Below are 13587 nucleotides of genomic sequence, written 5' to 3' on the forward strand. Positions count from 1 at the left end.
TGGCACCACTCAATGGTGCCATTGTCCAATTTAACTGCTGGTATGGGTCGTCTTCATCAACCAAATAATATGCCCATGCATGGGGAGGGCATTCGTGCCTGGCGGGACAGTGGTGGATTGGGCCTTCTCTTTGACCCTGGTCTTGGCGGCCTGTTGTTGGCCTGCATCCGCGCTCCAGATCTTCCTAGTTGGCGGAGACTGCTCAACGGCTTTCGATGACAGTCTGGCTTCCCCGTGTTTGCAGCCCCAAGGTCCGGGACCCCTCTCTCCGGGCCTTGAAGTGGGGCATGGTTTGTGGCTGGGTGTCCCAAGGTTAGTTCTGCCATCCCTTGGAGCTCCTGGATTCTCTGCTGGGTACTTTCATGAGAGATAACAATCTTGACCGCTCGCTGCAAGTCCAAATAGGTTTCTGCTCGGAGCTTCTGTTGGGTTGCTGCATCGCAGATCCCGCAAACCATGGTAGCACAGTGGTTAGCACTGTTGCTTCACAGTGCCAGGGATCCGAGTTTGATTCCCGGCTTGGGTCACTGTCTGTGCGGAGTCTGCACGTTCTCCCCGTGTCTGCGTGGGTTTCCTCCGGGTATCCGGTTTGATAGATTTATCATAGAATTTACAGTGCCAAAGGAGGCCATTCGGCCCATCGAGTCTGCACCGGTTCTTGGAAAGAGCACCTTACCCAAGGTCAACACCTCCACCCTATCCCCATAACCCAGTAACCCCACCCAACACTAAGGGCAATTTTGGACACTAAGGGCAATTTGTCATGCCCAATCCACCTAACCTGCACACCTTTGGACTGTGGGAGGAAACCAGAGCACCCGGAGGAAACCCACGCACACACGGGGAGGATGTGCAGACTCCGCAAGCCGGAATCGAACCTGGGACCCTGGAGCTGTGAAGCAATTGTGCTAACCACTGTGCTACCGTGCTGCCTGGTACTTCCTTCCACAAGTCCCGAAAGATGTGCTTGTTAGGTGAATTGGACACTCTGAATTCTGAACTCTGAATTCACCAGGTCGCCCAAAACACAGCAACATAGAATCTCTACAATGCAGCAGTCCATTCGGCCCATCAAGTCTGCACCGACCCATCGAAAGACCACCCTACCTAGACCCAGTAACCCCACCCAAACTATAGACACTCAGGGCAATTTTAACATGGCCAATCCAACCAACATGCAAATCTTTGGGCTGTGCAAGGAAGCCGGAGCACCTGGAGGAAATCCATGCAGACACAGGAAGAATGTGCAAACTTCACCCAGTCAGTCACCCAAGGTCAGAATCGAACCTGCGAGGCAGCAGTGCTAACCACTGTGCCACCATGCTGTCACAGTTTTCCTTCCATGTCATCTTATAACCTTCACTCAAATGCTTAGCCTGGATTGTATTGTTCTTTAGGTCTCCTCTGATCGCATCCCTAAGGTTTATCTCTAGGTTTGTGCCTTACCCACATTGACGAGTTTCTTCAACTCAGGTATATTATCCACTGCAGTCTCGGTCTCACTTGACAACTGTTTCCATTGATGGAGCTCAACTCTCTGCACAATCTCATTCTCAGTCCAGCAGTAATAGATCAAAATCTCATTCATTTTGGTGTCTTTCATCGTACTGTGGTGATCTGTGTGGTAAGACACTACATCAAAGGCACCTGGCCCCATCAAGCTGAAGAAAACATTAGCCTCATTCTCTCTGTCTATTTTATTTGCTTTCACCCAAATGTGAAGACTTTGTTAATAAGTATTCCAGACTCCTCTCTTGGATTGAATTTCCCCATTGACCCCAAATATGCATTTGCACCATTTTTCCATTGACTTACACACAGCACTCGGTCTAAATTCATATCACAATTCATACAACTGTGTTGCACAAACACAATACGATCCACACCAAATAAAATGGCTGACTCAATGAGTTATTCACAAATTGCGACACATGTATTTGGAGCAATCTTTCAAAATGGTCAAAACATCCTCAAATTTAAATTTTGAAGTTCCAGAAAGTGTGGAAGCTTCCCTTGCAATCACAGCAGGTGAAACACCTGCCCCATTTTCTTCTCCCTCCTCACTGTCCAAGGGCCCAAAAGCACCTTTCAGGTTAACCAGCATTTCACTTGCACCTCCTTCAACTTGGTTTATTGTATTCGCTGCTCCCAATGGGGGGGGGGGGCTGAACGCAACCAGGTGACCACTTTGCAGGAACCTTCGCTCAGTCCACAAACATGACCCCAACCTTCCTGTCGCTTGCCATTTCAACTCAGCATCTTGCTCTCATACCCGCATGTCCTTTCTTGGCCTTCTGCAATGCTCCAGTAATGCCCAACACAAACTGGAAGAACACCTCATCTTCTGATTACGCACTGTTACAACCCCCAATTCCATCCACAAGTTTGCTGATGACACAGTGGGTCGGATCTCAAACAAAGATGAGTCAGAGTGCAGGAGAGAGATAGAGAACTAGTGGAATGGTGTAATAACAACAATCTCCCTCAACATCAGCAAAACTAAGGGGCTGGTCATTGACTTCAGGAAGTGAAGTGTCGTACACACCCCTGTCTGCATCAATGGTGCTGAGGTGGAGATGGTTGACAGCTTCAAATTTATAGGTATGCATATCACCAACAATCTGTTCTGGTCGATACTATGACCAAGAAAGCACAACAGTGCCAGGACTTCCTCGGGAAAATAAGGACATTCGGCATGACCACATTAACTCTTACCAGTTTTTACAGATGCACCATAGAAAGCATCCAATGTGGTTGCATCACAGCTCGGCCCAAGACAGTAAGAAACTACAAAGAGTCGTGATCACCGCCCAGTCCATCACATGAACCTGCCTCCCATCCCTTGATGCCGTCTACACCTCTCGCTGCCTTGGGAAAATGGGCAGCATAATCAAAGACCCCTTCCACGTGGGTTATTCCCTCTTTCAACCTCTTCCATCAGGCAGGAGGTATAATAGTCTGAGAACAAGCACTAAAAGATTCAAAAACAGCTTCTTCTCCGCTGTTACCGGCCTCCCGAATGACTTTCTTATGGACTGAACTGATCTCTCCACGCATCCTATCTCCTGAGTAGCACTATGCTCCATATGCTTCATTCGATATCTATGTATTTACTTTGTGTATTTATGGTATGTCTTATGTTTTTCGTATATGGAACAGCTGGACTATGCACACAACAGTACTTTTCACTATAACTTGGTACATGTTAAAATAAATCCAAATCCCATAGAGGTCACGGGATGCGGAGCATCCCCAGCTAAGTTCAAACTTCCACGGTAACGGAGCAGGGCTTCCCCTTAACGAGGAGAGCCTGTGCACTATAAAAACCCTGACCAAAGTGAAAGTCAGGGCAGGAGAACCCTTAAGGGAGTGGAGTAGTCTAGCTTACATATGTTAATAAACCCCGTTTTTGCATCCTACCTAGTGTTTCCTGGTGGCCACTTTGAGTGGGTTCTACACTGGTGACGAGGATAAAATGGAGCTACTGTTGGCGCCAATTGCTGCGGACTCAGACCACTTTTTAAAGGCCTTCAGCTGGCAGACATGCCACCTTTAGGGAAACTGGAACCATTCGATGAAGGTACAGATGACTGAAGGCAATACATTGAGCGGATGCAATATTTTTTTCAAATGAATGCCATAATCAGTGATGGTCATCCTGCCCATGGCTTGTGGAGGCACCATGTATAGTTATAATCAAAAGCCTTACCTATCCCGATGCACCGGATACATAGTCTTTCACTGCCTTAGTGGCTTTAGTCGAGGAACATCTCAACCCCAAGCCAACGATAATTGTTTGCTGTTCACGGTTTCACACAGCCACCCAAAGTCAGGGGGAATCCATCACCGAATTGCTGGCCCGCCCACAAAAACTCGCTGAATTTTGCGAGTTTGGGACGACATCAAAGGAAACCTTGAGAGACCTTTTGGTTTATAATCTTTATTAGTGTCACAAGTAGGCTTACATTAACACTGCAATTAAGTTACTGTGAAAAGCCCCTAGTCGCCACACTGCGGCACCTGTTCGAGTTCAATTCTTTTGGTCTTCCTCAGATGTATTCGCTGTTCTGCTCGGTTGCTATGCTCTATCTTTCCCATGTACCGTAGCTGTGAGAGCTGGCTCTGCTGGCACAGTGGTTAGCACTACTGCCTCACAGCGCCAGGGTCCCGGGTTCAATTCCGGTCTAGCATGACTGTCTGTGTGGACGTTGCACATTCTCCCCGTGACTGCTTGGGTTTCCGCTGGGTGCTCCGGTTTTCTCCCACGTTCCAAAGATTTGCAGGTTAGGTTGATTCGCCATGATAAATTGCCCCTAGGTGGGGTTACGGGGATAGGGTGGGGAATTGGGCCTAGCTGGGATGCTCTTTCAGAAGGTCAGTATAGACACGATGGCCCGAATGGCCTTGTGCACTGCACGGATTCTATGATATTCTATTCTATTTTATGTGATGGACCACAGCCATAGAAAGGGCAGAAAGAGATAGTTGCAAATTGTGAGAGTTATTTTCCCAAACCAAGTTCCACTGCTTTTAGAACATATAAAAACATGAGAAATGGGAAAATGAGCAAACACTGCAGTCTAGCGAGCCTGCTCCACCATTCAGTACAATCAGGGCTGAATTTGGGCTTCAATGCCATTTCCATGCAATCTCCATCTCTTGATTCCCGGTCAAACCAATAATCAGCTAAACTCAACCTTAACTATATTCACCGCTGGTGAATCCACAACTTTCTGGGGTAAGGAATTCCAAAGATGGCATTGGGACCCAGACTATAGCAGTCAATCATACAGTCTGCAAGTAACACATGCAGATACCATTGTAGCCACCAACCATCTAAGCACCAAGTCCTGGTCAAGCATTGGTTCATGGTCAAGCATCAGGTCAAGGTCAAGGTAGATCCAAAGCTAGTTACCATTGATCAGAAACTGAACTGAATTAGCCATATTAATACTGTGGCTACAAGAGCAGGTCAAAGGCTAGGAATTCTACTACGAGGAACTCACCTCCTGATCCTCCGCTAAAGCCTTCCACCAGCTACAGTGACCTTCCACCAGCTACAAGGCCCAAGTCAGGAGTGTGATGGAATATTCTCCATTTGCCTGGATGAGTGCAGCTCCAACAACAGTAATGAAGCTCAACACCATCCAGGATAAAACAGCCCACTTGATTGCTGCCCCTTCCACAAAGCAACCAATCCCTTCATCATTGATGAACAGTGGGGTACCATCTACAAGAGACACTGCAGGAACTCGCTAAGGTTCCTTAGGCAGCACCTTCCAAACCCCAACCACTATCATCTAGAAGGACAAAGGCAGCAGATACCTGGGAACCCCACCACCTGGAGGTTCCCCTCCAAGTCACTCACTATCCCGACTTGGAAATATATTGCCACTCCTTCACTGTTTCTGGGTCAAAATCCTGGAACACCCTCCCTAACAGCACTGCGGGTGTATCTACAACTTAAGGACTGCGGAGGTTCAAAAAGGCAACTCCCCACCACCTTCTGAAGGGCAACTAAGGATGGGCAATAAATGCTGACCTAACCAGCGACACCCACATCCTGTAAATAAATAGGAAAAAAAAGGTTCAACGTCCTGGGAATCCTCAAATGTGCATGGGATAGATATGGAAACAGAAGTTGATGTTATTGAACAGGAAGATCAAGAGTTGTACTCAGTCAGAGAGCAGGAGAAACAGCAGATGGAAGATGAGGGTAACAGGACTGGAGATATCAGAGATCCACAACTTCCCTTCATCGTTGATACAGTTACAACAGTGTCTGGTAAATCAGGAGGAGAAACTGGAAATCCCTAAGTCTCATTCTCTTGCACAAAACTGGTGTGGAAGTGACTATTCCAATATCAGAATTCCAATGTTAGGTGAAGTTAGGATTAGAATGGAATACAATGATCCATCCTGTAACGTGTCATTGGTATTAGTTACAAGGACCAAAGTCTCTCTGATGGGAATTAATTGGATTTTGGCAACGCGGTTAAACTAGGCTGAGTTATTTACAGTGGGGATGAGTAAGGGTATGTCTGACACCGAGGATATGCCAAGAGAACACAAAATGTTCTTTGAACAAGGAGGACCAAGTGATAAAATAGAGCATCACAAAGACAAAGTGAAGATGAAGGACGACGTACAGTCGGTATTTTGCAAGGTTTGGCCAGTACCTTATTCCCTGTTGGAAGCAGTAAGTGAAGAGTTGTATAGATTAGAAAGAGCAGGGGTAATTGAGAATGTAAAGAGCAGTGAATGGGCCACACCCCTCCGGTAGCTCAAAAAATAAACAGGTTCAATCAGATTTGTGGAGACTCTAAGCAAATGGTAAATAAGCATACCCACTGCTTAGAAGTGAGGATGTGTTTTGCTACAAATCGAAAAATATTCAAGAAGTTAAATCTCCCAAATGCATAAATACATAAGGACATTAGAAATAGGAGCACGGGGCTGTTCGGCTACTCAAACCCTCTCTGCAGTTCAGTTACAACTGCACTTTCCCGCCTGCGAACATCCACTTCCCTATATCCACGATAATAAAGCTTTCCAAACCCCATACCCCGTGACACCCTTGTAGATTGGAAATCTGTCTAATTCAGCCTTGAATACATTCAATGACCCAGCCTGCACTGCGCTCTAGGGTAGGGAATTCCAAAAATTAATGACTTTTCGATGGAAGAAATTCCTCCTCATCCCTATCTTGAATGGAAGACACCTTGGGCGTCATTCTCCGACCCCCCGCCGGGTCGGAGAATGGCCGTTGGCCGCCGTGAATCCCGCCCCTGCCCCCGCCGAAGTCTCCGAAGGGAGAAAAGTCGGCGGGGCGTTAATGGCGCCGCTGCCGCAGAGAATGTCACGGGTCTGCGCAAGGCAGCCGATTTTCGGCCTGCCGATATTCTCCCTTCCGGATGGGCCGAAGTCCCGTCGACGTGATGACCGTTCACGTCGACGTGAATCAAACCTCCTTTTCATCGGCGTGACCCGGTGCTCCAGGCTCACGCCGACCAGCGAGGAGGTGAGTGACGGCCTGGGGGGTTGGCTCTGGGCAGGAAATGGCGTGGCCGCAGACTGATTGCGTGAGGAGAGGTGTGTCTCGGCTTGTGTGTGTGTGCGGCGGGGGGGGGGGGGGGGGGGGGGGTGGTTAGAGTAGGCTGGGCTCCGGGGGAGTGCCGGGAGGGGGTCCGTGCTGGGGTGGAGGTTGGGGGTTGGGGGGGGTCCGTGCCGGGGTGGAGGTTGGGGGTTGGGGGGGGTCCGTGCCGGGGTGGAGGTTGGGGGTTGGGGGGGGTCCGTGCCGGGGTGGAGGTTGGGGAGGGGGTCCGTGCCGGGGTGGAGGTTGGGGAGGGGGTCCGTGCCGGGGTGGTGGTTGGGGAGGGGGTCCGTGCCGGGATAGAGGTTGGGGAGGGGGTCCGTGCTGGGGTGGAGGTTGGGGGTTGGGGGGGGTCCGTGCTGGGGTGGAGGTTGGGGAGGGGGTCCGTGCTGGGGTGGAGTTTGGGGGTTGGGGGGGGGTCCGTGCTGGGGTGGAGGTTGGGGAGGGGGTCCGTGCCGGGGTGGAGGTTGGGGGTTGGGGGGGGTCCGTGCCGGGGTGGAGGTTGGGGAGGGGGTCCGTGCCGGGGTGGAGGTTGGGGAGGGGGTCCGTGCTGGGGTGGAGGTTGAGGTTGGGGAGGGGGTCCGTGCTGGGGTGGAGGTTGGGGGTTGGGGGGGGTCCGTGTTGGGGTGGAGGTTGGGGAGGGGGTCCGTGCCGGGGTGGAGGTTGGGGGTTGGGGGGGGTCCGTGCCGGGGTGGAGGTTGGGGAGGGGGTCCGTGCCGGGGTGGAGGTTGGGGAGGGGGTCCGTGCTGGGGTGGAGGTTGGGGGTTGGGGGGGTCCGTGCTGGGGTGGAGGTTGGGGGTTGGGGGGGTCCGTGCTGGGGTGGAGGTTGGGGAGGGGGGTCCGTGCTGGGGTGGCGGTTGGGGGTTGGGGGGGTCCGTGCTGGGGTGGAGGTTGGGGAGGGGGTCCGTGCCGGGGTGGAGGTTGGGGGTTGGGGGGGGTCCGTGCCGGGGTGGAGGTTGGGGAGGGGGTCCGTGCCGGGGTGGAGGTTGGGGTGGGGGTCCGTGCTGGGGTGGAGGTTGGGGGTTGGGGGGGGGTCCGTGCTGGGGTGGAGTTTGGGGGTTGGGGGTGGTCCGTGCTGGGGTGGAGGTTGGGGAGGGGGTCCGTGCCGGGGTGGAGGTTGGGGAGGGGGTCCGTGCTGGGGTGGAGGTTGGGGGTTGGGGGCGGTCCGTGCTGGGGTGGAGGTTGGGGAGGGGGTCCGTGCCGGGGTGGAGGTTGGGGGCTGGGGGGGGTCCGTGCCGGGGTGGAGGTTGGGGAGGGGGTCCGTGCCGGGGTGGAGGTTGGGGAGGGGGTCCGTGCTGGGGTGGAGGTTGGGGGTTGGGGGGGGGTCCGTGCTGGGGTGGAGGTTGGGGAGGGGGTCCGTGCTGGGGTGGAGGTTGGGGGTTGGAGGGGGTCCGTGCCGAGGAGGGTGATGGGAGGGCAAATGAGTTGGTCCACCTGGCCAGGTGCCAGCCTCCAACAGTTGGACCCATGCGGTCCATGCCACCTGGCTGGGGGGAGGAGGGGATATGGGCAATGATGACATGTCGTCGTTCCCCTCCCCCCCACCAGGCCGTCATGTTTTCAGACCATCCAGCGATGTTGGCCGCCGTGGTGGCAGCCGCTCATGTCTATGTTGCCCTGGATGAGGAGGAGGAGGAGGAGGAGGAGCGTGCCAGAGAGGCGGCGCAGGCTGCCGCAGAGGGGCAGGCGGCAGCCGCCCAGGCTGGAGGGACACCTGACCGACAGGACGAGGAGGGGGAGGAGGACGTCGCGGCCCCACGGCAACGGAGGCACCCGAGGGCGCCCCGTGTGTACCGGCCCCGGTAGTCATACCAGGACCTCACGGACCGGGAATGCAGGAGGAGACTCCGGATGAGCCGGGAAACCGTGGCACACATCTGCCACCTGCTGGCACACCTGTCACCGCGTGGCACTGGCGGGGGACACCCTCTCCCCTTGTCAGTCAAGGTTACGGTGGCCCTGAACTTTTATGCAACTGGGTCATTCCAGGCACCGAGTGGGGACCTGTCCGGCATATCGCAGACATCGGTGCACCGGTGCATCCGGGCAGTGACAGATGCCCTATATGCCATGGCGCACCGCTACATCCGCTTCCCCGTGGACCGGGCCAGCCAAGATGCCCGGGCCGTGGGCTTCTCTGCCGTTGCCGGGTTCCCCATGGTCCAGGGCGCGATCGATGGGATGCACGTCGCCGTGCGGCCACCTGCAGATAACAGGGCCGTGTTCACCAATAGGAAGGGGACCTATTCGATGAACGTACAGGTGGTCTGCGACCACCGCATGATGATCCTGCACGTCTGCGCCCGTCACCCAGGCAGTGTACACGACTCATTCGTGTTGTCGCGGTCATCCATCCCCGGCATGTACAAGGGACGCCATCCCCGGCTGAGGGGCTGGTTGCTGGGCGACAGGGGCTACCCATTGCGATCGTGGCTGATGATGCCTATACGGAGGCCACGCAATGAGGCGGAGAACCGCTACAATGATGCCCATGTAGCGACAAGGGGAGTGATCGAGAGGTGCTTTGGCGTGCTGAAGATGCGTTTCAGGTGCCTGGACATCTCTGGGGGCGCCCTCCAGTATCGGTCAGATAGGGTCGGCCGCATCATTGTGGTGTGCTGCGTCCTGCACAACATAGCCCAGCAGAGGGGCGATGTGCCGCAGGCAGAGGAGGGCGGAGTGGAGGAGCAGCAGGAAGAGGCACAGTCCTCCCCAGATGAGGGGGATGGGGGCAATGGTCAGGGCAGATGGGGTAGACACAGGCGGGTGGCTGTCCACCGTTACCGGCTGGCCCAGCGGGCACGGGACAGACTGATAGCCGCCCGCTTCACTGACTAGATGGGCGTGGGAATCGGGTAGTATGGCCACAGACCGCACACCATGGCAACAGCCGACCACCCACACTCCCCACCCATCCACCCACCCAGCACCCTCACCCCCCTCCCCAACCCCACACACCCCACCCGCATGCACACCACCACCCCCCCCCCAATTGCCGATCCACCTGCGGCACAACGGGCCGGGCTCACACAGTTGCGGGTGGACACATGTCTATCGCAGGCCATGGAGGATGATGACAACCCGCCCTGCGATGAGCTCCTGGCTCTACATCGTTGGACTATGTCTGACCCATGGCCACAGTACCACCATCCACCCGGACCATCCCTGCATGCGGCTGTGACACTGCAGCGCACGGTCCCGTCCTCTGCCCGGGGGATGTTGATGGCGGCCCAGGGGGAAGGGGGCAGACTCACCTGGGGCTGAGGTAAGACCACCCCTCACACACACACTTGCGCTCAACGTACATGACACGCCCGCACACTTTGGACAGAGCACAAAGGCAGCTTCGGTAGGTGTAACATTGACTTTAATAACCAAAGGAGTTCATGCACGTGCCCTAGCCCCTAAAACTCATCTGTGCCCTGCACCCGTGCCAACTTACTCAGTGTCTAATTGTTTGGCCTTACGGGCCCTTTGACTACGTCTACGTCGTTCCACAGACGGTACAGCAGAACTGGAGGTGGACTCCTGTGATTCCTGCCCTCTGACACTGGATCCCTTTGGCGGCCGTTTCCTGGGGCGTCCTGGCCTAGATGGGCCAGGCTGCGGCCCGGGCGACTGGGTTGGCGAGCTGCCAGCCTGTCCTGCCCGTTGCCCACCCGATGCACCTGGGACGGAAGGGGGGGAATCCGAGGTGTCGTGGTGTACCGGGACCTCCTCTACAGAGGGAGCCGGGACGGACCACACCACCTCCTCCTCCCTCGGGGTGCCCGATGGCCCCCAGGCCTCTACATGGGTGGGGGATGCGAATGGACTGGCCATCCGACGCCCCCCCCCGACATCTGGCGCTGCCAGTCCTGGAGGCCCGTGCTGGTATCGACAGGGGTCTGCAGGTTTGCAGCCATGGAGCCCAGGGTGTTGTCAAACCCTGTCTGTGACAGTGCGACGCCGGCTCGCACATGGCCACTGGCGCCGATGCCCTCAGCGATGGCCTGCTGAGACTGGGCCATGGCCTGCAGAGACTGGGCCATGGCCTGCTGAGACTGGGCCATGGCCTGCAGAGACTGGGCCATGGCCTGCAGAGACTGGGCCATGGCCTGCAGAGACTGGGCTATGGCCTGCTGAGACTGGGCCATGGCCTGCTGAGACTGGGCTATGGCGTTGAGCGCCTCTGCCATCTGGCGCTGGCACTGGCTCATGGCCTCCTGTGAGAGGGCAGCCATTTCCTGGGCCACAGACGCCGCCTGCACGGAAGGCCCCAGGCCTCGCAAACCGTTCCCCATGTCTGACACCGTCGCACCCATTGCCTCCACCGCGGACGCCACCTGTGCGGTGTCAGCATGGGTGGCACGCATGACCGGGACCACTCCCAGCTCCTGGACGCGGGTGGACTCCTCCACCTGCGACCGCAGCCGCTGCAAGCCTCCCGTCACCCTATTCGCTCGTCTCCGTGTCGGTGGTTGCATCGGATCTATGTGTGGGTGTGGTAACTGCAGGAACCCGGGATCCATCTGGGCGGCAGATGTTCGCTTGGCCTGGGCTGCCCTCCGACCGCCCGGTCCCTCTGCTGCTCCTACCTCCACCTGCTGTACCGGGACGGCTGTGTTGTGCGCACCAGTGAGTGTACCAGACGCCTCATCACTAAAGTGCCCAACCGTGGTGAGTGTTTCTGCGATGGTGGAGGGTGTTGGTGACAGCAGTGGCGTTGTGTCGTGCTCTTCGTCCCACTCTGACTCCATGGCACTTTGGGGTGGGGGTTCGTCTCCACCCATCCACTCTGAGTCACTGTCCGGTATTTCGTCTTCCCGGGTAGGGGTGTCCTGGGTAGTGCTGTCCCGGGTAGTGCTGTCCCGGGTAGGGATGTCCTGGGTAGTGCTGTCCCGGGTAGTGCTGCCCCGGGTAGGGGTGTCCTGGGTAGTGCTGTCCCGGGTAGGGGTGTCCTGGATAGTGGTGTCCTGGGTAGTGGTGTCCTGGCTCGGATGTGACGGGGGCCTGTGGCTGCCCCCCTCATCGCTGGGTGGTCGCTCCCGCACGTGACGGGGGTGTCGTCTCCCTGTTGCTCCAGGTCTCTCCGTCTCCCATGGTGTGCGAGGGGCATCCTGCGGGCGTCGCATGCTGGAGGGTCCGGGTCTCTCTGTCTCCCGTGGTCTCCGAGGGGCATCCTGCGGGCGTCGCATGCTGGAGGGTCCGGGTCTCTCCGTCTCCCGTGGTCTCCGAGGGGCATCCTGCGGGCGTCGCATGCTGGAGGGTCCGGGTCGCTCCGTCTCCCGTGGTCTTCGAGGGGCATCCTGCGGGCGTCGCATGCTGGAGGGTGCGGGTCTCTCCGTCTCCTGTGGTCTCCGAGGGGCATCCTGCGGGCGGTGTGCATCTGCGGGGATGGGTGCCTGGACCTTTGGTCCTGCGATACACAATGAAGCATGCATGGTTAGACATCAGGCAGTGATCAGGTGATACGGGGGAGGGGGATATAGGGGAGGGGGGATATGGGGACGGGCTGTTGGTGGCTCACTTGCTCGTGGGCCCCCGACCTCTGCATCAGCAACCTCCCGGTCCTCAGGTCCGCCAGCCAGTTCCAGGGCCCTTTCCTCGTGTACGGTCAGTGGCCTCTCATCAGCGGGGCCTCCTCCAGTCCTCACATGCTCCCTATTGTTGTGTGCGCGCTTCTCCTGTGGGGGGAGGGGGGGTGGTGGCAGGGGTAAAAGGCAACAGTGCTAGGCAGGTATATGAATGCACGCCATCGGTTGCGCGTGCATTGCAGAGGTTAAGGTTAGGGCTGGATTCACTTGGGGATATGGGGGATATGGGGGAGGGGGGATATGGGGGAGGGGGGATATGGGGGAGGGGGGATATGGGGGATATGGGGAGGGGGGATATGGGGAGGGGGGATATGGGGAGATATGGGGGAGGGGGGATATGGGGGAGGGGAGATATGGGGGAGGGGGGATATGGGGGAGGGGGGATATGGGGGATATGGGGAGAGGGGATATGGGGGAGGGGGATATGGGGGAGGGGGATATGGGGGAGGGGGGATATGGGGGAGGGGGATATGGGGTAGGGGGGTTATGGGGGAGGGGGGATATGGGGGAGGGGGGATATGGGGGATATGGGGGGATATGGGGAGGGGGGATATGGGGAGTGGGAAATGGGGGAGGGGGGATATGGGGGAGGGGGGATATGGGGGAGGGGGGATATGGGGGAGGGGGGATATGGGGAGGGGGGATATGGGGGAGGGGGGATATGGGGGAGGGGGGATATGGGGGAGTGGGGATATGGGGAGGGGGGATATGGGGGATATGGGGGGATATGGGGGAGGGGGGATATGGGGGAGGGGGATATGGGGGATATGGGGAGGGGGGATATGGGGGAGGGGGGATATGGGGGAGGGGGGATATGGGGAGGGGGGATATGAGGGAGGCTCACCCTGCCTGCTCTGACGAGGTCGTTCACCTTCTTGTGGCACTGGGTGCCTGTCCGTGGTGTCAGGGCCACAGCGG

The sequence above is a fragment of the Scyliorhinus torazame genome, chromosome 17 (genome assembly GCF_047496885.1).
Source record: "Scyliorhinus torazame isolate Kashiwa2021f chromosome 17, sScyTor2.1, whole genome shotgun sequence".
Lineage (NCBI taxonomy): Eukaryota > Metazoa > Chordata > Chondrichthyes > Carcharhiniformes > Scyliorhinidae > Scyliorhinus > Scyliorhinus torazame.